Source organism: Drosophila yakuba, chromosome 2L, assembly GCF_016746365.2.
Source record: "Drosophila yakuba strain Tai18E2 chromosome 2L, Prin_Dyak_Tai18E2_2.1, whole genome shotgun sequence".
Lineage (NCBI taxonomy): Eukaryota > Metazoa > Arthropoda > Insecta > Diptera > Drosophilidae > Drosophila > Drosophila yakuba.
The window spans coordinates 7,779,983-7,807,423 of record NC_052527.2 but is presented as its reverse complement, the minus strand read 5'-3'; the positions used below and the strand labels follow the sequence as shown (position 1 = coordinate 7,807,423).

Genomic DNA, 27,441 nt, shown 5'->3' with positions numbered 1-27,441 from the left:
GTATTTTGTCGCGTCTCTCATTTGTTTTAACTTTTTAACGAGGATGTGGATGGGACCCAGACAAGCCGCATTGGGGTAGGAGGTGCACTGAGAAAAATAGTTACAAAACTGAGAGCAATATGTGATTACAAACTACTTATACTCAGCTTATAAATGCTGTGCAAATCGTTATTGTATTTATTAAAAAAAAAAAAAAAATATTACACATATTACATACTTACTTAAGTTGAAAGTTTGTTTGTTTGATTTCTCATGAGGAACCCGTTGTTGGTGCCCCCGTTTTCGCCCAGTGTGGGCACAGGGAGTGAGTCTGTGCCCGATACCGGGTCCGCTCGTCTTTCATTTTCGTGACTGTCGTCCCGGCGAGGAACGGGGAGCCCAGCTCAGGTAGGAGCGTCGATCTTGCCAGGTCGCATGTAAATCCCAGCTCGTTTGGGGCAGAGAGCTGGGCTCATTAATGAATTTAAATGGTCTCCTTAATAATATTTAACGGCTTCTTTGCCTGGCTTTATGATGACAATATTTTTCCGAGGCCCGAAGCCCCGGTCTCTCGTACTTAATGGCCCTGCATTGGCGTTTGACAGCTGACAAGTTCGTTCGCCAAGTGATGATGGGGGATGCAGGATGGGGGGGGGCTCACATAAAAAGTCTCAGCTTATGACGGTATCAATAATTCCCTTTCATAAGCGGCCGTTCCAAGTTGGTCAATCTGTTTGCCAGTTTATCTCAAGGATTCCATTTGATGTACATACGTGCAAAAAGCGAAAAGGGCAACGTATCACCCTCCAAGGATAACGCATCCCCCGCTCCCCGGTCGCAACTTATCCAGTTCTGCAAATCGATTTTTGATTGAGTTCATTAGGGGCCAAGTCGAAATGCCGCAACAGGAGCATTCGTGGAGATCTCGAAAAGCGGCTGAGGGATTTCCTTCTTATCGCCGCACAGCATCATCCACACATATGGAAGGTAATGCCTCCCAGGAGCTTTCCCGGAATCCTGGGAAGCAGCCGAGCACTTGGCCAAATCATTTTTGTTATTAGCGAAAATCGCGTCGAGTGATTTACTTTTACTTTTACTTTTGTCTTACTGCCCCCTTCCGCATTTACTCTGATTCATCCACACATGTAGTGAAGCGAGGGGAAGGAGACGTTATCATCTGTCGGTCAGGCGGTCGGTCCAAAGTGGCATCCCAAAGTGGCAAGTCCCGGCACAAATCCTAATTGGATTTATGTGTAGAAATGGATTAGAGCTTATGTTTCCAACTTGCCCGGCTTTTTCGCTTCTAATTGCAGTTGCTTGCGGGTGGGATTCAGTTGCCATCCTCATTGATTTCATCATCAGGAGCAGATAAATCAGAACGATTGAAGCTGAGATAGTTTACCATTCAAAACATTGGACAGCCAACTAAAATCAACTAAAATCATACAAATAAATTTTTTTAGAAACCTAGTTACCAAGAAAAACCAACTTTCATGACTCACTCTAATTTGAGAGTTTCATTAGATTTTCAACTCACACCAAAAGTCATGTGTGTGTTCTACCTGTTGAATGAGTTCTGAGTACCGTTAATATCGATATACAATGGATAAGCACCACCGAATGATATTTATGCTATCGTGATGATCACCATTCAGTGATTTCCATAATTCCGCTGTTCGAAAAAAACGAAACTCAGCCAACTAATAAGCCCTCTCTCGGATATTTATGACACGATATCATCTCGGGCCACTCGATTTCCAATCCGAAAATCCGAAACTCCAATGTCTCCTGTGGGTCTGAGCTGGGAATGGAGTCGAGACCAAATGTCTGCCAGGGAATCGCTTCGAGATATTGGCCATTAAAATGGGAGAGCAGAGAACGCGAGAACCACCAGAATTTGTGGTAGAGTGGAAGAGTTATGCCTTGAATGAAATGAGTATATAAATATTTTATCAGTGGCCAGAAATCAGATATCTCTTTGATTCATAGAGCTAATTTATGGCTTCCTTTGTCCCGAACTCCGGTTCTGGGTTAGCCAGACCCTCAGACACCAGGTCAGCTCATTATGAGTCGAAACAAAAATCAATAAAAATATATCGTACACAAATATTTCCGTGGAGTGGATATGCGTTTCGATGTGGAACGGCAGCGCATTCCTCAAAAAAAGAACCCAACATATTTCGGGTTATTTGTATATCTATAATTTTCGGTATTGAATTTTGTGTAGGCTAACGAGTTATTTAGAAATCAATCGCCAACTTGTAGTTGTGAAGATTCTAAGCCTAGATAGACAAAACCGATCCTACCGGATTCATTCTACCCAATTCGAATTAGCCCTAAATGTTGTCTACTTTGCCCATGCGGCCATCTTTCTATGATCCTCTGGTTCATGAGCCTCCGGTTTGCTGAATGCAAAAACCCAGCGCATCTCATTGATTTGTAATTCTCGAGCAGAGCATAAATTCTACATGTGAAATCTGATAGCCACGGCCTGGAAATGGTGGCCAGGAGTTGGGCCCTTGGAGAGCTGCATCCATCCGCTGCTCACTGCGCTATTTTGTGGCAATCATTTGCACCTCGCTCTGCCTTCAGGCCACAAATCTTATTTTATTCAAAGTGCCCATGCGTAGGTCGGCCCCACATTTGCATATGCCGCTGCAGACTCCGGGCCCAGAATCCCCACCAGTGCCAAACCCAGCCTGAATGGTACATACATACAGTGGGGGTCACTCAGATAGGCCACTTACTTGCATAGAAACTTAAGTGCCTTAATTGGTCATCGAATGGCAAAAAACCATTTCCTAAAATAAAGGTGTTTTCAACTATTATATATATATACTGTATATCTTTTATATGCAACTTTAGAGGAGATGTTTAGTTATGCTCCTATTCGCTTGACCCCCATTGTGGAAACCCAGCTAAGCCGGACTTGGGCACATTTATGAATCAACGCCAGGCGCGCCATTTCATTCAATAAAACACGAGGAGTTTGTGGCCCTCTCCTCTTGGCTCTTTTCAGCCTTTTTTGAGCAATGTTCAATGCACGACAACCAAACCACATCGCGTTGTTTTTTGCTGGTCTTGCTAACTCGCGGTACATAAATATTTCGACACTTTTGCATGCGCGACGAACATGTGCGAAAATGGCATAAAAATATGGCAGGCTCGGCGCGAGGGGGTGGAGTCAGGGGCGGAACAGAAGGGGTCTGATGGCCATTTAGTGGCCAACAACAACAGGGGAGTCTGGGGAGTCTGGCGCGGAGTTGGAGGGGTTGAAAGATGCAAATTTGTCGCCTGTATATGATCATAATTCATGCAACAAACAGGCGACCGTTGGTCGATGGAGATGGAGCTGCAAATGGAGCTGGAGCTGGAGATGGAGATGGAGCTGGAGATGAAGGTGACCAAACCCGAGTGCCAATCTGGAGTCCCTGGCTCGACCCACGCGAATATATCACAACCGGATGCTGCGTGAAGCTTGCATATTTAACTTCAATTTGTTGGCTCAAACTTGGGCTGCATTTGATTTTTCTGCGTTTGTATATGCATACTATCGATTTGCGTGCTGCACTGCATCCTAATGGGAATAGGAAAATTACCTCTGGTATGTACATAAAATGATGTACCTATTTTATTTTATGAACAACTGTAAACAGGTTCGATTTTCAATTAAATAATTAACATTAAATGCTATTTCAAATCAACTTAAATATTATATTAAATATTTTTGTGAAAAAACTAAGAATATTCTTAACAAACTATAGTACAAGTCACGAACACTGAATACATATTTATGAATATAGAATACTGAGAAATCTTTTATGCATTAATTATTAGATTATCAGATATCTTAATTATAACTTGAAATCCGTTGAATTCCTGTCCTCGAGTTTTCGACATTATACCTAGTCTTTTCAATTCCTTAGCAAAGTTCTTTTGGTGAACCCACGACGCCAAGCCCTGAAACCGGTAGCAACTGGGATCCACAAAGACGATCCTCCATTTCAATATACAACCCCATCCTCAACCCCATCCCATCCCATCCCATCCCAGTCAAGTGGCGCTGCGAATGTAATAAGCGATTAAAACATCTTTAAGCGGCCGATTAGCGCAGCGGGCGACTGATCCGGTGGGATCCCACTTGGCACTCGGCAACCCGCTGTGGCGAAGTCGTTTCGATCGAACTCAGAATCGGAGTCGAAAAATATATGGTAATCTGGGATGGTGGGAAGGTGGGGGGCTTATGGAGAAATGGGATGACAGTGGCGTTACACAGCCACAGCTCCCGACTCGCCGGTGGTTCTGGTAGCCGTCGACTGGCGCTTCTGGGCATTTTACACCTCCGGCTCCACGCAACATGGGGTCTCCGGTCCAGTGGTCCAGTGGTTCAGTGGTCCACCGGTTATTTCATAATTCACTCAGCCGGGCGGGAAGGGGCCGCGTTTATAAATCTCCTTAATATTATTTTGATAGGGCGCCTAATTGCTGTAAATATTATTTCTGTGGCCGCCTAATGTTTCCTACCCAACTTTTGTTTATTGACCGAAAGTTGTTGCTTCGCTTCGTGTTTATTTGAAAAGCAATTAGAATTATTATGAGCAGCATATTTATTGCTCGATGAGCTGTTGTTGTTCTTGCCTGCCTTTGGCTAATTGGGAAAATTAATAGCCAATGGGCAGAAAAGCCGATTTCCCATTAAGCAATAATCAGTTTCACTTGCGTTTGAGTCAAAAGTGTAAGCAGTGAGAGAAATACTTACGTGGAGGGCACTCAACCAAGGCAAAGTCAGTTAAATGCAGACATCCAGATCGATGAGATCGGTACACTGTACGACGAACTTAATAAACATGTTATAAGATGGTTTATTCCCATTTGTTGTTCAAAGTATTTGGCTCAGTGCAAGAAATGCAGGATGGGATTGCAGGTGCCAGTGCCTGAAATTATTGGTCAGTTGCTCTTTTTGCTTCGTCGGCTGTTTGGTTCGCACAAATCTGTGTGAATTTTGTTCCCATAATTTAAATGTCAAGTTTTGTCTATATTAAAAATTCTGCTGCACATCCCCCCAGATTCCCAGGTCCAATTTTGATTCGCCTTCGTCTTCCTTTTGGCCACTCCGATGAACCGACTGTCTGACACTTGTCTTAGACCATTCTCGTTCCGATTTCCATTCTGAATCTGATTCTGATTCGGATTCAGATTCCTTTTCCGTTGGGGATTTTGGTGGATGGACATCGGCATGAAAGGAAAATTGGTCTCGTTTGACACGAATATTTTCAGTCTGGCAGTTTCTTGAACACTTCGCTGAATTATCGTAACTATATTCGGATGAGGTCTTCAGTTTGGGTGTATAATTTAAGCAGTATGATTGGAGGGAGGTGTTCAGGAGCTGGGAACTTATATTTCGTAATTCTACCAGTTAAATATTACGATAATCATAACCTGGCATTCAAATATTATCTACCCGTGGCAGTACATAGTCTTTCGGTTCTTTGAGGCCAAAAAGAGGGAAACTAAAGACGTCCGACAACATGATTATTTGGTATGCTCTAACAATAGGGACTGGCTTGCATAGCTGCGCTGGCAATTGCATAACAACTGGGGAGTAAGTGCCACGACTCACTGGGTTGATCTCCTCCCCGGAGTTCCGAGTGCCCCGCATCCGAATGTGAACCCAAACACAAGTGAGTCGAGCTAAAGGGTCCCACACACAACAGCAAAATACGGCGAGTACAAGTCGGTTATTAGTGATATTCGCGATCGCGATCGCGAGTGGAGCAGAGCGGAGCCATTGTAATTTTCGTGTTTCTGTAAATGCTTTTGAGGAGGGGACTCGAGATGGCGACTTGGACACGAAATGTGCGCGATGATAATGACAAATCAAACGATGACACACAAAACGGCAACGATCGTGTTGGGAAATTGCCGGCGAGGAGACCTCCTCGAGCCCAGACCAGATGATTGGCCACTCCGCTGGATGGATGGATGGCTGGATGGATGGATGGATGGATATACTGCGAGTCAGGTCGCAAAGCTGGCGTTGGCGTTGATGGAGATCGGAAAAGGGTACGAGTGCGATGATGTTTCCTACGAGGAAGTGCAGCTATGGCCATCAGTTGTTTGATTGTCGGGCAAATAATTATTTATAATTTATATGCAAACAGCGGGGAACAGGAATTCCTGTCCTCGCACCAAAGGGTTCTGCGATCACCTGGTGAAGCAGCCTGGGAACCATATTCATATCGCGAATCATCTACAGCCACAACATTCCGCTTTGCGACATTTTCCAAGGATCGCGAATCCGAGGGCTTTGGGTGCGGGACTCACGCTTAACGATATTCAAAATTCATTACAATTGATATTGTTTCGGATGCATAAATACAAACAAATGGGCATGCCAGCCGCAGAGTCGCATTCCCAATTCCACAGCGATCCTCCTCCATTCGGAGTTTTTTGTTTTATAAGGAGCAGCTCCATGGCCATGGCTCCTCTCGTATCAGCGGTGGAGCATCTGCGGACTGTACAAGAAATAACAATCTTACTAATTGGCCGATTTTAGCATAAACAAATGTATTTTAGCTCTAACTAAACCACAGCACCAGCCACCAGCAGTCCCCAGAATCGTTTTGTTCGCCTTTTGAGTGGTGCTTTGCATACGAGGCGAGGTCGATGAGGCGATGAGTCGATGATCGAGGGGATCCCGGCGAGCGGAATGGAAGGGTTCTCCTGGCCATGGAGATTGTGTCCCATGCAGACGGCGATTATGGCTGCAGGAGGATGGTGAGACTCGTGGGATCGCATTAGAAACAGGCCAACGCAGAGGGATTATGGGCAAAGCCATTTCGGTTGACAATATACAAGAAAGCAAGGGAACGAATTCATATCGCATTCATTTAAATACAAGAAAAGAATGTTTGAAGCTCTGTTCGCTACGCCAAAAAAAAAGAGTTTTTTGTAAAGTTTATGTTTGATGAAATTCGAATCAAAATCGTATTCCTCTGTGAAGCATTTGCCGAAGTACCAAATATAATTCATTGACAACTCATTAATTGGACAGATTTATGAAACCAACGTGTCACACTTTCATTTCGATTTCGCAACTAAATCTATGAACGATGCCGGGAAAAACGCTTTCCATCCTGCTCCATCCGCCCCACAGGCACTAGACATGTAGTTGGCTATGGGCAATGACACCGCCGATTGAGCCGGAGCTAAAAAAGCGCATTGAAAGGCGCCGCCAATGGAGGCCATACTCGTAATCGGAATCGATTCGAGCAGAGCAGAGCAGAGCAGAGCAGTAGTGGAGTGAAGGCTTAAATAAATTCGTCATTATAAATCATGAGTTGGAGCTGCGCTCGATTTAATTAATCACCGCTGTGCCCCAGCGGTGCGCAAAAAGCTAAAACTGCGACCAGCCGCAACCACTGCAACCACTGCAACCACTGAACCTACTGCACCACCGAAGCGGCGACTGCAAGTGCTCAGCTGGAGATTTTTGAAAAGATGATATTTATGGCAACTTTGACAGAGCTGCCCGAACTGAGTCCGCCGATAGACTCATTCGCAGTGCTTCTGGCCGGGATTGAGTGCCGCACGCGCAGTGACCACCACCGGAGAGTCACCATGGCCATGAAACACTGAGGAAAATAATATAGCCTAGGTAATAATTTTATTCTACTCAAAATGTTCTATTAGAAACTATTAGCAGGCTTTAGGCTTATATGTAGTATATAGAAAAAGATGTTTTTCAAATTATGCTATTCTGAATACTTCGTCTTATACTTTCTTTGCCAAGAGATTTCTGTTCTTAAACAGTTTAAACAATTTATTGCTTGCTGCACTTGTGTATTCGAAATTTATGTTATTATCGTTGCAGTAAATTCCTAAAAATAGTAGTAATTTTATATTTTTGTGACTGCAGTCTGGTTGATTTCTTGGCTTCGCCGCGATGACAGCGACGTGGACATCGACGAGGCGGGCGACAGTTTTTAATCGCGGCAATAATCATAACTGTGATTTGTATGACTCTGTTGGGGCAGCCACAGCGGCGACTGTCGCAACATGCAACTGGCTACTTGCAACTGCCAACTGGCTACTTGCAACTCCTGACCATATTCGACGCACCGAGGTGAATTATTAAAGCCGCCAGGCCAATTTATGCGACGCGTTCTCCTTTGAAGCGCTCCAGCCGTCATAATGCCGCCCCCTCACCTCTCCGCACCACCCCCTCCCTTCGATGTGGCTGCGGTGATTTGTGCCGCTCAGCGGTGCACCGATATATATAGGGATATACATACATATATGCGCGATTCGGAGGTGGAGCGCCTAGTTGGTGGCTTACCAAATGAGGAGCTGCGTCTGTGGGCTCGCTTTTTGTGGCCCGCAGAATTTGTAATTCGCCGGCTGGCCCCACAAGTCGTCCGTCGCATTTACATTCTGTATACATATTTATGAGTGAAAATAGAGAAGCGATCATTATGATTGAAGAACCACCGACAGATGGCGCTGTGGTGATGGAAAGGGCCCCTGTGAAGCAGTCAATTTGTGCAGCGCCTGCAGATTACTTTGAAGATTATTAATTAAACGCTGATTGTTGCTTATTAAAACTTAAATATTAAACTTTTCTGCAAAGTTTTGCATTTGAATATTGTGTTAAGAAGTCTTTTAATCTGTGTCGAATTCTTTTTTAAACCATTTTCCAATTTTCCTTATTCATAAAACCACCTAGATATGGGCCAAGATCCATTTGTTCGTGTCTGGCTTGGTGGGATTTTCGCAGAGCGGCTGCCGGAACTAGCCAGTAAATACCCACCAGCAAAACTGGGCTTATTAAGTGCCCGATGCGTAACTCCGTAACTCCGTGACTCCAGGTGGCCCAGAGGGGCTAAGAGGGGCATCCGAGATCCGAGGGGCCTAGGAAGTCTGTCATATTGAGTGCACACGAACAAAGAGCGCTGAACGAAAATTTGTTACCGCCTAAGCAACAAATTGCACTCCCCCCGAAACTCACACACTCACAAAGGCCTAAACTTGAACTGACATTTTACATAAGGCGGCATTATACATGGTACATACATAGGTGCCAACTTGGAGGTGGGCGCTGCAGGGGGAGGGGCTGGCCCGAAAAAGAGTTAATTTGCATAATTACGTTGGAGGGGGGCGGTGGTTGGGTCGTGCTGCATTTGCAGTAAGCCAATGCCGTGGAGCTGACTGCTGGCCAATACACCAAGAAAAATGGGTACTTCGAAATCAGTTTAGTACTACAAATCATTTAAAGAGATGATATATGATAATTTTTAATAAAGAATTTTATCACAATTGAAAGAAAATGTCGAAAAAGATTGGTTGAGGTAGGAAAATCATCGAAAATCCCTAGAGTTGCATAAAAATTGTTGTTCCTTTTTTTTTTATAGTGTAATTAAGGAAGTGGAGGTGGTGGCATTCAAGGGGCATGGAACAGAGTGCACGAAAACGAAACGAGGCGCAAACAACAGCGGCAACGGGAAAAAATGAAGTCGCTTTATCATTTTTAGCTGGCGGCGCTGTTTGGCCAAAGTGTGGAAAATAAATGTATGGAAATTTGCATACGAATTTCGAATTTCAAATGGCGCTGCCTCTTTCCAGCTCCATGGAATGGCTTTCGGGTTTGGGTTGGGGCTGCTGCCCGCTGGGCGACTCCCACACTCGCCCCGTCTCCTTCCGGCTGCGGCTCCAGTTCCACTTGGAGTGGATGTCCATGGCCACTTGACTGTGGCGGTTGGCTTGGGAGGGACACGCCCACCCACGACCACCCACGCCCACCTCTGACGTCAGCTGAGCAAACCCTTACACATTCAAACCCAATGGAAATATCCTTAATTCCTAAGTTAATATGTCACATCCACTTCAGCACTTTTGTGAGGAATTCATAGGTTTATGTGTAAGTAAATTAGTAATTTAGTAAATTTTTACATTAGTTCATATACTAAATGATAAATTCAAGTTTATTTTATGTTTTAAAGTATTGAACAGTTTTCTAGGACTGCATTTTAATCCTTGGAAATATAATAAAATATTGTATAATTGATTTAAAGTAAACCACCTTAAGTTTCACCATAAAAATGAATTATGTAATTGTACAATAATTAAGACTATCAGAACTTTTAACCATGAAACGCACTGTCAATGCGTAAAATTATTTATTATCACTCATTGAGATGAATATTTGTTGGCACTGCTGGCGCTGCATTATTGCGGTCTTTGTTGATTTAATTAATTAAATCGCAGTTGTTTTTTTAATTGATTGACAGATTAAAAACAAAACCAATTAACAATTTTAATACAACGTCCGACCGCATAATATGCCATAATAAAGGCAAATGCCCAGCTGCCAAAGGGAGCCACTTCGCCCCAATGGAGTGAGTGCGAAACGCAAACAGATTGAATACACTGAATACACCCACAAACACTCGATGGGATGTCATAATCCGTTGCTCGCATTAACATCGATTTTAATTAATGGATTCACTCAAGGGAAGCTGCCCGAACACTAATTAAAACAGCCAGGAAAGAGCAGTTGATATACTTTTTAAGCCAATTTTTTATTTTTATCAAAGTTATTACCTTACTGTATTCTGAATTGCCAGGCTAAAAAGTCGCTTAAATTCACTCACTTAAAGTTTAGTCAAACTATGTGTATAATTTCGCATGAAACCACTTTTCTGGGATAACTGCCGACTTCCTGATCAGTTTGTTATCACAGCCAACAGTTTCAGCGACCCCATAGTGAGATTGGTGTGTTTTGTCAGTGGGAACGAATCATCAAATCAGCAGGCGGCAGCCAATTGGCCACAAATTTGCTCAGAAATTGCAAATTCGAAGCTCGGCATAAAGATTTCAGCGGAATGGCTTTTGTCTAATTGAGAGCGATAAATTTGGCTAACATGACGTGGGAATCATGAGTGCTGAGATGGCAGAAACTTAAAATTCATATATATAGATTTTAACATACAAATAACTAAATTTAATTAATAACGTCGAGGCGAAACAAAAGCGAGACCAAAGAGTTATGCATATCGAAGTTGTCGCATTGATTTGAATAAACGGCTTCCCACGGGCCAAAAACCAAATAACCAAAAAACCGAAAAATCAAATACCCAAAAATCCAAATCGACATGCGAATTCGCACGCAATAATTTGAAATCACCGATCGTTCTCATTGGCCATTCATAATTTCTAGTTCGAGCGGCGTTTCACTGGTGATTACGATGTGATTTAGAAATCGAAAATCAAGTGGATGGATGGGATGGGATGGCATCCCAGAGGCAGGTGAGTCACAGAACTGGTTCGAGTTCGGCGGCAAATGTCAGCGGCTTTGGTTTGGAATCGGTAGCGAGCGTGACGATAATTCAGATCGGCTCCCTATATTTATGGGTACGTATGGGAAATCTGCAACTGTCTTCGGATTTCTTGGCATCTCATATGCAAAGCAGTGGAAAAGAGCCGACGAAGATGTCAATAAATCTGCCGCTTTGGCCTTGTTTTGCATTTCCGCTAACAGAGAGACAAAAACGCAGTCATCCTCTCGGCATCCCGATCTCCCGATCTCTGGACTCTGGACTCCAATTCAATCCAACTCGAATCCCCAGCCAGCACACGCAAGCCAGCCAGCAAAACAGGTAAACAGGTCGGGAACGAGACTGAGTCCGAGTATCAACAGCAGATCCAGATACAGTAGCCCCACGTCAAAACGAGGTGATTTAGAATTGTCGAATTTTATTTAAATTGGATGCAAACATGCGAAATTTATTGTAGAAAATCAATAAATAAGAAAATCACAAACCCACTGCGAAACTTGATCTCGAACAGGATGGACTCCAGAACGGGCATCGATTCGCATCGAATCGAATTGAATCGAGAAGATCAGCTAGAGATCAGAAAAGGAACAGCGGATGGAGCTGGCCCAAGATTCCTGTCCAGGCACGAACTTTGTTTTGATAATTTCTGCTGGGCATCTTCTGGGACTCCTGCAATTCATTATTTTATTCGTGTCTCGTTGGCTTCTTATTTTATATCGGTTTTACTCGCAGTTCATTAAAATTTCGTTTTCGGCTAATAAATATTAAGATGGGTTTTGGGTTCTCCATAGCTTAATTTCAAATACCCTTTAAATAATTATTTGAAAGTATAGATTACTTGAAATATTTTCTTTTTGAAACTAAGTGCACTCCCTCCCAAAACTTTAATATGCATTTGTGGAGACCCCTAAGAGTATTTCAAAGTCATTGTTTATTCAAACATTAACCTTAATTCGGTGTATTTCTGAATGTGTATGAACGAGATGAGGAGGCAGAAAAGGACACTCGACATACTCAAAATCGATGGCTGCGATAGGAGGAACCAGTCCGAAGTTTCTCCTTGGACATTTCCAGCTCCATTTCATTCGTGCCCTGTATCTGATTGTCGTCGAGTTTTTCGGGCACCGTGTTTAATTAACTCGAATTAGAATTTCAGAATGTCCCTTGGAATATGGATGCAGAAAATGTAAATTAGCATGCGTCTTTGTATGTGCCCACATTTATGTTTTTTAATGAGCATAAACAATGCTAATTAAGCAAGTGGCTCAAGAAATAATCGTTTCTTATTTCTCTTTGTAAAGTGCTCTTCCATTTGATTTGAGAAACTCACAGAAAGCCAACTGCACACTATCAACAATGCAGCCAGCGAATATTTCTCATTTGAATGTGGCGCCTTAATCCGTGATTGACTGCGGAATTTCACCGAGGCACAGATATGGCCAACACCACATAGTCCACTCCACATTGACCACAATGCCCAGGACTTTGGATGATACGCAGATGTTTGCGGGAATAACTCATGCAGATTACTCGCCGGCCCCATGAAAGGCGGGCAAATTAAGTGGGGAAAATATAATTGATAAACACGGGCGAGTTCTAATTCTGGCGCTCCTTATCGAGCTCCATTAATTAGGCACTTGATTTATGAATGCACCAATGGCGATAGTATTCGACTAGGACTTGGCCAGCTCAGCCTAGCCAACAGCTTAAATATGAGCCGCATTTTATGGCCACGAAGGTGGAGCATACACTGAGGGTAACACCACATGGATTTTCAAGGCAATTAGCACAAACAAACATTAAAATATTTAATTATTTAATAGTTCGTTTTCAAGAAAAAAGCTGAAAGTGAAGTCAGTCGTATGGGTTGTTCTTTTATTAAATACATTTATTTACCAGCAGATAAGCTAAAACAAGTCTGTGTTAATATGTACATATTGTAACAAAAAACATGTTTTAAATAAGAAATTTGTTTTTTGATGTTGAAAGTCAGACTTTGAGCAACACTTATTGTGTTAAAGGATGGAGGATAAGCGATGAATTCCGGTCTGTTAAGGAATTTTCACTATTGCAGTTGGCGTGGGCTGCTTTTCCGCCAAAGATGTGGGCTTAAAATAGCACCTGCCCGGCTGAGTTGGTTCAACTTTGGCATCTTGGGCTGCGGCCATTAATCAGCTGTTACTAAACGGCTTAAACGCCGGTAGCCATGTATTGGCCCCTTATCCTCATCCTCATTCTCGCCCTCGATCTCCCCCAGAAATTGTGAACAAGCGCGAGAACGGGCAAAATGCCAAAATGCCAAATGCTCGCATCGATAAGAATCGCGCCTGCAGCTTCTAAGCTGGCGAGCGGAAATTGCAACCAGGAACAGGACATGGCATTGCATCGCAGGACATCGCAGGACATGCGCAGAAGTGGTTGCGCTGCAGGCTCAAATTAATTAAGCCTGTGTTTGCGCATTTCACTTCGGTTGCGGCGTTATCCTGCGGAATTAATTGGCGCGAAGGGTCCTGGTTCGGAACAATGACAACTCGATAAGGCCACATCAACGCACATTGCGTGGCCCCTGGAAAAGATCCTCCAGATCCCAGGGGATCCCGAGATCCTGCGATCCCCCGATATCATGCACCTGTTCCGCATTGCTCGTGGGTGAGAGATCGAAGTTGTAAGCATTTCGTTGACCCCTTCTTTAGGTCGTATTTCATACATCTGAATGTTCCGGGGGTTGAGCTGGGCATTTGTGTCATTCTTTCATTCCTCACTTCCTTTGGATCGAGACATGGCCTGCTGTTTCGGTTTTGGGCATATTTTATGTAAAAACGCAGCTATCAGAGTTTTATGGTTTGTTTGTCATTTTAACACCTTTTAAGGTGCGCACATTAATTAGAAGCGCAACGAACCTGCGCGACATTCTCGAGGATACCTCCTGCTGTTTCGGGACTTTGAATCGAAAGTGGAAACGGAAAATGGTGCACATGCCCCCAAAAAGGAGTGATAAGCCTAATGTCATTATACCGGGTTATTGTGTGGAGTGTCAGCTCTATTTTCGGAAAGGTGTTTTTTAAAAGGGGTTCCATAGAGTTGGACCAACTAACTAATTGAATTCTTTTTGAACCCACTTTTGTTTGCTGTATTAAGTATGTTTTCATATCATAGGACTAATGAAAATATTTCAAATGTTAAGTGTGTGCTATCAGCTAATAAACTTAAAAGGCGATGTACATTTTATTTAAGCACAACAATTGATTCATGAATAATATTTTTTGATCGTTTAATGATGCGAATATATTTCAGTATCTAACACATGTAAACTTATCGCTATATTTATAAATAATAAATTAAATCGCATTGTGCTTGTATTGTATTCGAAATGATACTTCCTCGTGCAACCTACTTTTCCCACCATTTCTGATACAATTTACTCGCAGCGCGACAAAATAGATAAAGTTCTATTTAAAGATTCCGCAGTAGAATCCGCGGCAGCTTATCGTCATGCGAATCTTGCAAACTTATTCCATTTTTTCCACCACCGACCGAGTGATGAATCGAACCAGAAGTGGAATCAGATCCACGAATCCCAGCTCCACGGCGGCTCAATGGGTTATGGACAGCCCCAAGAGCTGATTAACGTGCAAGTCGTGATCGCACAAAGGCGTTGCCATAATTTGTCAACACCCCAATATTTTACGAGCACTCATTGCGATATAATTGGGCCTCAAGTGGCGTAAAAACGTGGTTTTTTTCTGTATTTTTTTAAATTTTTTTGGCTGCCTGTTATTTTGCGATTCGAGTTATTGCGCATCATAATGGCCGCCTTATGTCGTCTGGTCGCGATTTACGGCCCCAGTCCGCACTTTACACCCCCGATAATCCCTCGATCCCTTTCCACCCACGTATCCGCCTTATGTTTTATGTATCAGAGCGAGCAACTGAGTTATGTACAGATACAGATACATTTACAGATACAGATATATAGTTTTATAGGGGGTACCTGTGCGATTTATTTGTAACAGACCATTGTGTCAAATATAAATCAGATCATTTTTTCCGCCTTCAGACCACTGGCCAAAAGGCAAACGGGGTAAAAAGAAAAATAAAAAAAACCAACACAAGGTATTTTGTATTTTTTATCGGCCAGAGACGGAGACAGAAATTGGCATAAATTTTGAGAGGCAGGCAGGGTCGGCTTTTTAACAATTTTGACAAACTTTTGGTGCCCCGTAACCGTATATCTAGATTGTGTTGGATCGGATGCGTCCTCTTTTGAAAGTGTTTTGATTTTGCGAATTAAAATTCAATGCACATTAAAATGACAAAAACGAATCGAAACGAAACGAAACGAAGCGAATCTGCTGAATTCGAGCGGAGTACATTAAAAAGTCATGCCGTATCTGACAAAATGGTCAGCAATGAAATCAAATCGGCCATACAAATATATAAAACAAAAAAACTCTGCCGACAGCCATCAAAATGTAGATCGTTCGTCATTGAGGGTACAAAACCCCATAATTCCGATGGCAATAAATAAATTTAACACGCCGCAGCCACTGTATGCATAATGCCGCACAAAAACTGAAGGAGTCCCGACCCGGATCCAAAGTGGAGGTATTATGTACACATATATGGGATAATTCAGATAGCGCTATAAATATATGAAACTCTTTACAATTAGAAATATTCTATAACAAATGCAAATGACTGGAGTTCCCAAAACTACAAGCGTTGTTCTTAAACTAACTTAAACAACTTTGTTCTAAAAACTGCTAAGAAATATGACAGAGATGTAATAATGGTCTCTGCTTAAATGATATATATAGATACTTCGATTGAACAGCGATGGAAAAAAGAGGTGAAAGCCAGGCTGAGCTCTTTGGATTCTTCGCAGCATTTAAATTGATTTGCCTTTAATTTCTCGCACGCTGTTGATTAATTTCCCCAGGAAATTCACTGAAAAAGTGTGCAAAAGCGAGTCCTTTGTCCCACAAAGGGCATTCAGAATACGGAGCACCTTTGCACCAATGTCCTGCCAGTGTCCGTCATTTTTGTATTTTTCTTTTGGGTGGCGAATGGGGGGAGGTTGGGGGTAGACGGCTGTCGGGTCCTTTGAGCCACTGGTGGCCGAAAAGGGGCGGCAGCTTGGGGATTCCCCTTTCCAGTGCGCAGGAGCAGAATCAATGCTTTGGGCCCGTGGGACACGTAATCCGGATTGCGCCATTCAGAAAGTGTAAATGAAAAATCTGTTTTTGGAAGCATTTCGGCGTGAAAATGCAATATTGAATTCATTTTCATTTAAATTCAGCAACGCAAAAAGCAATTACACGAGGCTCCCGGCTCCACAGCTCCAATCAGATTCCATCCAAAGGCCATGAAATAAAAAGTGAAACAATTTTTTATGTAAAACAGGCTTATCCCGCTCAGTGTTGGGCAGGCGGTGCTCAAAGGGGCATTAATAATAAACTGAAATTAAATGTAAATATGGCCAGGAAATCTCGACGACGACTGCGAAACAATAACAAGGACAGCGACATTCCCGGCTGACAACAACTCATAAATTTTGCCCACAAATCGCGCCGCGAGCGCACAAAATCTGTCACCTATCAAAAATGCCCTAAAAGGGCATAAGTCTCTCTGCCCCCCAATCCCCGCCAGAATCGTCGTTGCCAGTGGAGGCGAATGCGCGTGCGCAGCCTTCGGCTGACAATCGATGACAATCAATGTTTGCATTGCATTATTATTATTGGAATAAATGAATAAAGTATCGTCGATCTGCGGCATGCAGTGACAATGGCTCGACACATTCTGCTGCTGCTGCTGCCTCCGATCCGATGTTGCCCATTCGGGGGATTTATGTATGTCCATCCCCCATCCCCATTCCCATTCCCATCCCAATCTCAATCTCCATTTCCCTTCCCCATCACCGTGTCCATGCCACAGCCACATCCCCTCGAGCTGATCAGCCGTTCAGCAGTTCAGGCGAATTGTCAGCGCTTTGCGACCAGTCAAAATCGCCATCAAAATCGAAATCGGTAACAAGATCACCGCAGGCAGAAGCGCAATGGCACACTGAAAAAAATGTTTATTATTTACTTCAGCACGATTAAATTTAAAATAGTAGTTTAGCGCCAAATATGTCAATAAATAAATATTTTGTGATAACTATTATAATATAATGGTGAATTCAAAAATAGTCGTACCAAAGAATAAAGTCTGACAGTATGTACTATAATAATAGTTATACATATTTTAAAATTTAAAATATTTTTTTCACTGTACGGAGAACTGGATCCGTGTTGACATTCCTTGTAGCTTGTACCGCTGCCGTTCGCCACATGGTAACTGGGATTTCAGTTTTGTTCTTCCATGCCAAACAGCAATCATATTTCGCTGGCCGATCGGCTAGATAGACAATCCGCGAAGGCACAGTGGGTCAAGCTGTTATATTATGATACAACAATATAGTTTATAACATAAATATATAAATATTTTTAGTTTTATTATTCAATTGAATTGCCATTAAAAGTTCTCAAAGTAAGAGCTTAGTACTGTTGCGAAAATTAATTTCTCTTCGAGTTAACAATGTGAAGCAAATACTTTATCAACAATGCATCTATAAGATGTGTGTTTCTTTGTAGATGACGAATCGCCCCACTGTTGTACCGTGGAGATTTCATACATATATGGATAAAGGTCGCGGAACAAGAAATGCATATGATTTTGAATCTCTTCGCGCTGAATGCCAACAAGCCTCGCGAGCTACCTCAGATTTCTATCATATTTTGCATAGAATGCTCAAATTGCAGACCCCAGATCCCGATGGATGTTGCTTGCTGGTGGAGATCCTGGAGTCGATCGCATCTGCCCAAGATGCCCGATCGTTGGCTGAACTATTTTAATATTTCCCCTCAGCTGCGGCCCCAAAGTGCTGAAATTCAAATCGACGCGGCTGCTTTAACAAACACCCCAGCTAATAATGGCAAGCCAAGACAATGCGACGCCTTCGTGGATGCCGCAGCTCCCCAGTGACGGGCGGCTCTTCTCTTTGGCCCCAACTTGCCTCCAGAATGAGCATCCAGAATGAGAATCCGACTGGATCTGAGACTTTGGAGTGGAGACTGCCTTGCGACAGTCGCGCATTGCCAGACAGCGTGTCTCTGGCTGCCTCATTTATGCAGCAGATCGGCGGATCGACGGACTTTAGCTCTCCGACTTTCGACTTGGGGAGTTGGACTGTGGTCGCGACTTGGATGTCGAACAATATCTTCGACACCTTTTTTGCCGCCAAATCTGCGGCATCGGCATCTGCATCTGTGTGAAAAATGGAAAGCCCTTTTTGGCAATTCCTGAGTGCAGATGATGTCCCTGTTCCACTCCCCACATCATCTCACTGAAGTACAGGTCAACTTCTATACATTAGCGTCAGTAGAGCAAATTTCAGATACATAGCTTAGCTTAACTACAAAGAAAGTTTTCTAAAGCATACTGTTCATAGTCTTATTTTAAGTGAAACAAGAAGGTAAGATTGCAAAAGTGTGTTGACCGAAGTGTGAGTTCTGAATTAACTACACATCAGCATTTATAGTTTCTTCTATAACATGGTATTTCCACAGTTCGAAGTATCGAAGCTCCACTGTGTTGTCACTTACAGAGCCGCGTTTTGTGGGCTGCCAGGGGACATCAAAATGGAATAATATTTATGATCATTGCGATATTTTTGTGTTTCTCCGTGGCTCTTTTTGCTTTGTTTGCCCTCTTGTCCATCTGTCAGCACTGGACCGCGATTGGACTGGCTTTGCGGATGGGCTTGTGGTCCTGGTCGAACTTTTGCTTTATGTGCCACGGAATGCGGTGCCCCGCCACCACCCCCGCCTCTGCCAACCACCAATCTGGAGACCCTGTGGCACTGATTTACCGATATGTCATTGAGCGATTCAATGCGATTCACACGCATTCTGCAACGCGGACGCGAATTCGAACGGGTTCAATCCGCCGCCGAGAATTGTCACCCTTTGGATCTTTGAATCCGATTTGAATGATTCGCGGCTCGGGCACAAAGGCCTTGAAAGATGATGCATAAATCTGCATGGCTGGCCAACGGACCTTCTCGGAATTTCTGCAGCTTTCGATAGACACAAAATGTGCGGTGTTATGAGTGACTGGGGGTTCCAAACTGAGGGATCAGGATCAGCATATGTTTTAAATATGAAAACGCGACTACCGAATATAGTTTCCAATTCTTACAATCTTATAATATATATAATTCTCTTTCTATACAATAAAAATGAAGTCTATTAAATTAAACATTAATGTTACTGCATAAATTATAAATTCGCCATCGAATGCAGCAATATATATATTTGGTATGGGCATTAATCGAATCAAAGACTCAGGCAAACTAATTTGCATTAATCAATTTGGAAGGTTAGCAAGTGAACAAAAATTAACGTGTGTCACTTGCAGGACGAAACTCCTTTTGCCCTGGGCTAAAACACGTACTTGCCCCTTCTTTGTGGCAAGTGGAAAGCCATCTTTTAAATACCACATGGAGTGCCAGCATTCACTAATGTGCCAAATTGTAAAGGGAAAGTATAGATGCACTCTCCCGCGTTTCAACAAATGTCAAAAACAATGTAGCACTCGTCAAAGTGGCACACATTTTTATTGAAAATTTATAATTGAATAGCGTAGCTCACCTGGGGTTGTGCCACGCCCCCTACATCCACAACGCCCAAGTCCTAATTCCCCGTGGAGTTGGCTTTGTAATTGAATTTGACATTCGGCAGTCGCGTGTTCCATTCGTGGGTGTCCTCCTGTTGACTTGCTGTCATGTGGTGCGGCACTGGGCGGCGGGGGCGTGGCACTCTTGCATATATGTATGTGTGCATAACACAGTTATACTTCATGGGAAATTTCTAATTGACAAATATCCGATTGCCAACTATTTTTGTTCCAGAAAGTTCCTATATTCGCTACGTATTTTTCCGCTGCCTGCAAATTTATTCTGTGATTTCGGGCAACTTTGGGTGTCCTTTTGAGGGTCAGAGGGTGGTGGGTGGTGTGGCTGGCAGGCAATAAGTAACAAAATAATTGAACAATTATGTCCAAATGTCCGCCTGCCACTCATTATGATAGACAAAACACGGCGTCCGACTGACGGGACCTGATCCGATGGATGGCATCTCCATCCCCGTCCATGTCTTTGCCAATCCTGCCCGCTATCGGCCATCCTTGTCCTTGGCCTAAGCCGAGCGTGGAATGACATTTATAATTACCTCGGGGTATTTGGGGAATAATTTGCCCGTCCATCGCTCCATTCTCATCTCCCTGGCCGGCTAATGGCCGAAAAAGAAGGAAGGCAGGAAAACCAGGGGACCAAGTGTCCGGAATACCCACACCCACTGCCACCGCAAGGCCAACACCCGCGCTGACCATCGACGGGGGCTTAATGAGCCGGATTTCGGGCCCGGGAACAGGCCAACCAAAAAGAAGCCATCATCAGCAGCTTTTGTTCATCTTTTCTTTTTTTTCTTTTGCCCAACTGCCGTCCCGCTCTGGTCTTCTGCTTTGTTCGCGTTTTTCCTGTCCTGCCAACTGAAAAATGTTATTGGCCGCAATTTATATGAAAACCGTGCTCACGTACCACATTAACCCCCTTGGATGCCAGCTACTGGGATACTGAATACTGGATACTGGACTTTGGATCGAGATCCCTGGCAGCAACAATAACTCGCCCCCTCGAACAGTGAAAATGAGCAAATTTTCTAAATGAATAAACTTTTGCCAGCAGGAAAAGGCAGAAGGAAAAAGTAAAGAAAATAGCAACGCCACTGATACGAATACAGGATACCTATCACAAGTACATCTACTTGTATGACAATTGTTGTATAATAAGGTAGAAAAACTTAGGTAAAAAGTTGATTAGCTATTGAAAAATATCTGTGTGTAGCCAGCAACTTCTATGCAGGAATATACCCTCGAATCCTTGGAAAGGGTGGCTAAGACAAAGGCCACAGCTCAGCAGCGTCTCCAGTTTGGACTCCGACCCTGTCCATTGTCCGCCGAGTGGAGAGATAGATAGATATTACCGCCCTTCGCCGGGGGTTGGACCACCGAGCATGGAGTAGCGACATCTTGGCTGCTACGTGGCCAAGTGGCAACGTGGCTAATTCTTCCATGAGCTCGCAAAAATTAAGAAATTAAAAAATTGCCCTGCCCTGCCTGCTGACGGTGCGGAAAATTCGTTTGGCTGTTTTTGGCATTTTCCACAATTGGCTGGCAGCACTTGAATAATTGCATTCCTTCGATGATATTAGTCACCAGGCGGAGTGCAGACACACACACAGAAACAAACAAGCAGACTCATTTATATAATTATTTGTGAGAATTATATATTTTTTTCATTAAGGAATATTGCTAGGTGTCTTCAGATAACGAAAACAATGAGCTGAATTTCATAGCAATCCATCATAAGTGGTAAAAATCTAAATAAATGTATAAAAAATTAAAATCACATGAGAATAATGTTTATTTTATTTGAAGTAAATAAAACCAACCAACATAAGAATGTTAATTTTATTTGAAGTAAATAAAACCAACCAACAAAATAATGTTTATTTTATTTTAAGTAAATCAAACCAACCTTTTATTGATAAAACCAACCAACCTGTTTTTCAGCACTGCGAATATCCTGTTTCTTATCCGAATCTCGCCAATTCAAATTGGATCGCAGATATGGAACACGCTCTGGCAAAGTGGACTTTTGCATTTGGGCAATGGCAGCCAGAAAGTGGGTGAACTGCTCCAAGTTCCAGCTCACGTCCCAAGGCAACTGGATAAATGTGAGTATATCGTATGACGTATAATTACACGGGCAACTCGACTATGACCGAGCCCTCGAGATCCAGACTTTGTTTATTGGGACAATCTGTCCGGGCTCATCATTAAATAATAATCAGTAGATCAGGGGGCAGGGGGGGCAGGAAGGCAGAGGGGCAGGTTCCGTTGCAGTTTAATAGTAATTTGTTACGCCTAAACGTGAGCACGCGCTGTGTGGTCACCTCACCCCGCCTCCAATCAGCGTTCTCCCCTCATTCACCTTTCCAAGTCCTTGCTCAAAACTGAAGCACTGAGAAGAAAAATGTTGAGTTGAAACTATTTCAATATTATGTTGTACATTAGTAACCTAAAAATGAAAGAGATCTTCGTTAATAGTTTTCTTATTTTAGTGACACGTAGTAATATACATATGTATGTTATTTATCTTAGTTGATAAGTTGATTTTGGGCAGTTGCGACAGCAGAGTTTTTAGTTTTAAGTGATACCTCCCATTTGCCCGGGAACACACCAGTAAAAACTTACCTTAAGCCACACGCAACGGAACGCAAAGGACGAAAGGACGAGGCCCCATCCCGTTTCCCGGTTTCCAGGATCGCCGCTGAAGTTGGAGGCATTTCGTGACTTTATGGCTTTCGTGTCGCGGCAGTCGAGCCTGTCAGCTCCTGCTCCTTGATTGACTTGGCCAGCGAGCCGGGGAAAGGGGATGGAATTCTGTGGTTTCGGGGGTGGAGCCACCCTTGTTTGCATATTACTTAATGGCATTTGCACTTGAAGTGTGCCAGAAATTACCTGTCCGCTGGCAATTAACTTTTTAACTCATTTCTGGAACAGTTTGCTCGCAATGCGGTATGCCAAACTATTTCCCTTCAAACCCTCTAAATGATGCTACACTGTAAAAACTAACTGGTGAATTTTTTTAAATATTTTTAATAGGGTTTTACAGACTACGATTTTCTGCTGAATCTCTACAATCTTTTGTTGTTCTGCTCATACTATTTATTATTCGTAGTTTTTAGTTTAAAGTTTGTTTATAAATATAATATTTGAGTGAAATGCATAGTAATTGCGTAACATATTTTCTCGTGTTTTGCAGTGCAGCCCTTTCCATCCGCGAGTCCATCAAAAGTTTTGGCTCATAAACACGAATGGCTCCAGGAGCGCTTATGGCGAAAGTTTTCCCGGGTAGTGCTCATCCGTGGACCGAGGGGCGATCAATCAACCCCACGGGCAGTCAACACTTTCGAAGGTCCTCGATTAGAATGCCCCTCCCTCCCTTGGCCACTTTCACCCTCCCCCTTCCCCTCCGCCCACTGGGAGGGCAATCTGTGCATATGTTAATTCAAGTGGAATTAATTGTTTCCGGTGTTTAAGTTTTTCCGCAAAGCAAATTCTCATTCATTGCCGGCGTCTTGGTGCCTCGACTGCGGTTAGTCCATTCCCATTCCCCCAAAGGATCTCCCTGGAAACATTTGCATGCAGGTCCTGGCGGCCAAGTTCCCTCAACGCCCTCGTTTCGGCTTCGATGGATTTTTGACTTTTATATTTGATTTGAAATGTTGTGGTTTGGTTGCCTTTTGTTTTGTTGCCACTTAATGAGGTCAGCCAAGTGGAAGCAATTTCTCCCACTGACACGAACTGAAGAATTTTAAATTTTTTAAAGGTGCAAACAAATTACGTATATTGAATAGTATTAAGAAATTCAAGTTTATTTATTATAACTAACTAACCAATGCAATTGCAACTTAAGTTCAATGTTCGAATTAATAGCGTGTCCCAATGCATCGGTGGAATTTTTAATTAGTCCGCTTTTATTATGGAAACATCCTCGTCGAATCCTTTTGGGCTCATTTCCTGCACACATCCCTTTGGCCAGTGCAGCATTCCTTTGATTCCATTTTATCCTTGTGCATTTTTCACATTTTGCCAATTTTTCAGCGCGACCCTCGACGGCGATTGGTAATTGTGATTGATTCCTGTGAGACTGCAGTTTGATGTGTTTTTAATTAAACTCTTAGTGATATGCATAAATACTTGGAACGGAGTCGAATCGATTGGAAATGAAGGCAGCTTGGCCAACAGAAACCTTTAAAAATCCCTAATAAAATCCATCTGCTTTCATCGAGTTTAAATTTAAGTTTTTTCTCGAATTAAAAGTAAACAACAACATGTTCATTAATCCCGCCTCGCTAGTCACCATCGCCAGGGTGGATCTGGCATCCTGGCAAGGACACCCCTTTCGAGGACTATCTGCAACCCCCGAACTGTCATACTTTTCACCCATTTCTGGTCTTGTTTGCACACATGTCATACGAGGCACTTTTTTGACAAATCGTTAAAAGCGTGTTAATAACTACTGCAACACGAGCCCATCAAAATCACCCCGGCGAAATGCAAAAATGTTGAATGGATCTTACATCCGTAATACATTCGCAATTTCCTTTGTCATTCAACACGGTGACATCTCAATAGATCACTGCAGATGCGTTCCTTCAGATTATAAAACATTGTATACCCATAAAGGGCAGTTAACTGGTGCGATCAGCACATCCGATAGCGAACATATGGCATTAGACATGGTTTCATTGATAGTGCGTTAAATATGCACAAAAAGGAGAGAAAATTACCCTCTTTTTAATTGAGAACCCAATTTCGATCGAGTGATATCAACATGATTTTAGGTATAGGCATAAATTTAGCAGCGCAATTGCCCAACTTAGAAGTTCCTTTTTAATAATCAAAATAGACGGCTGTTCCTGCTATGAACTTTGTCAAATTAAATTAAATAAATGAACATTTGATATTTCTAGTACGTATTATTTTCTGTTCAAGCTCGAAAGCTTGCTATGAAAAATGATGGCCTCCCATCGAAATAGATTCCGCTTATTCTTCTCACTTTTCCCATCCAGCTAGCAGGCCATTCACGGCCCAGTTTAATTTAATCTCGAACGAAACAAATAACTCGCTGGAATAACTAACTGATGGACATTTATTTTAATATTCTCCAGCTCGCAAATTCGAGGCAGGGACAAAGGTGAAGCGAATCCCTGCCGATGGAGCCCGATTTTTCCCGGGGCGATTGATGAGCGGATGTGAACGTTTGGCAGTTGGCAATTTCGCAATTGAAATGCAACGTTGATTTTGATTTGAGTTGCAGAGTTATTGAGGCGCAGTCGGCCAGTTCTACGGAACGGGCTGGGATGCTGTTGCAGTTGGATTTTTTATTGCAGTTATTGACACGTAACAATTGCCGTGAGCCCCTGCAATCCGTACTGCCCAGATTCCAGCCCCCAAATGTCCCAAAATGTCAGCCTGACATCCGCTTTTTTTCCAGCAGTTTTTTCCGCCAGTTGCTGCTGTCGACTTTTGGCGCTTCCATTTCCGTTTCCGCTGATATTCAATTTTGTTTGATTGCTGTCGTTTTTAGTTGAACGATTTGTCCACTTCTCCAGCGATGTTTACATTGAAAGGCCCAACGCGAGGCCATATTTCAGACAGGATTGCACCCAAAAACCCCCCGCCTTCCCTCAACTTCTGACACATTTGAAGGCGCCTGGGAAAAATGTTTGGTCCTGGAATTCTCTCATACGAACCAGAGGTCCTGAGGCACATACTAGGCAAAATTATGAACGCTAAGCGGATTACATTTAACACGATTCACTGGAGAGCAGGTCGGGTGTCTGGATAGAGAGATGGAGTCACGTGGCTTACTTCGTAATTCGAGTAAAAGCGGAACGTGTCGCAGCTCAGCTCTAATTATGAAATTAAATACAAATTAAAAAGCCCATTCAAAATATGCCGTAATATAAACGCCCGGCAGCGTTGCAAATGCATACAAGTGGCAGCGTTTCAAATATCACAGATTTCCATCCCATTTCGCATTTATCCTGTTCCCGTTGCCATGCTTATATGGTGGGGATATACATGTCGTTTAGCTTTCTCCACTTTTGGAGTTTGGAACGCCTTGTTTGCCCAACAATCCGAAAGTGTTTCGTCACTGTCGTCATCATCATCTGAATGCTGATCGATTTAGCAGGCTCTCCAACAGTGATTCTTTTCTCTGAAAAACAAGCGGACTCCTTGAGAAATATAAAACAAAAAATGTAAGGATGATTTTCTGATTTATATGACATAAAATTTTCTAAATTGTGTGGTATTTATTATACTATTTGCAATGCCTACAGATTCTACAAAACTTTAACTTATTTACCTAAGCTTTTCATTCATGTTTATTTGACTTTATATTTGCTGTTATACCACTGTGCAGAGCTGTCAAGATTTCGCTCATCATGCGCCCCATCATTATGCCAAGTTTTTGGAAACCAAAACGAGCCAAGTCAAAAGGGGGCGTGGCCGGGGGCTGGATGGGGTTTGAGGGAAAGAAAGAAAAACATATTATTCAATATTTAAAAGTTCGCCTTCCTTCCTTCCTTCCGGCGGAACTGTCTTCCGCTCGAGTTGATCGATGACGCTGCCCCAGTCGCCTAATGAATACTTTCATCCCCTGACATAGCTCTTCATAGTGCCATGGCTTTCCCGCTTTCCCGCTTTTCCGCCTCACCTTGCACCACCCACCGCGCAAAGCCACCACTTGGCATGATAAATTTAATTCCGCTTCTATTTTGATGGCACTTGTCAATTCAAATACTTTTGCCAGTCTTTCTCTCTCTCTGCGATTTTTTGTGTGCCCTCATTGTAGAGCTTCTGCTTTTGTTTTTGTTTTCAGAGGAGCGCTCAAGGGCTCTTCAGCACCAGCCACGCCCCTTCGCCCACCGCACTGAGCTCAAAGGCTGCGAAAAGTTGAAGGATTTTGACGCATTAGAGTGCTCCCCCAGAGCCATAAGGTCCTAGAAGCAAAAGTGGGTGGTGGTGGTGGGCTTAGACACCTGCAAGCAAATGAGTGCATTTGTTGTAGCTCATCGTAATGGATGTCGAGCTGTCAGGCATCGAAAGATGGCTTCCTCTACCCTTTACTGATTAAATATTCAAAACGAATATATTGCATTTAAACACCTGTTTTCTTATACTTTCAGTTAAGCAATAAAGATATCGTAAGCCACAGTTGTAACATACTTTTAGGTAACAATGAAATAGTCACCAACTAGAGTTGCACTTTCACAACAGATGTATGCAACTCAAGCCGAAGTATACTTTTGAATTTCAGAAAATAGTATCCAGTTATAGGAAATGTCTCTTAGAACTATTAAATATAGCTCCCTTTCCCAAAAGTCCCCAGCTATCTTCACCATTTTGTACGACATTAACCACTAATGAAACATGGACAAGAAAGCAATTTCCC

At 43.0% G+C, this 27,441-nt stretch overlaps 1 long non-coding RNA gene across 3 annotated transcripts in view; it reads right to left on the bottom strand.

The window, feature by feature from the left end:
• LOC120320668 overlaps positions 1-20,315 on the bottom strand; it is a 30,078-nt gene extending 9,763 nt beyond the window's left edge. For 2 of the 3 annotated variants that reach the window (XR_005560189.1, XR_005560187.1), the window contains exon 1: positions 20,003-20,313. This is a non-coding gene — a long non-coding RNA (uncharacterized LOC120320668). Of the gene's footprint in view, positions 1-17,457; positions 17,745-20,002 lie in introns of those variants that run through there. The other variant, XR_005560188.2, reaches the window with a different exon arrangement.
• Positions 20,316-27,441: the final 7,126 nt, after the last annotated feature.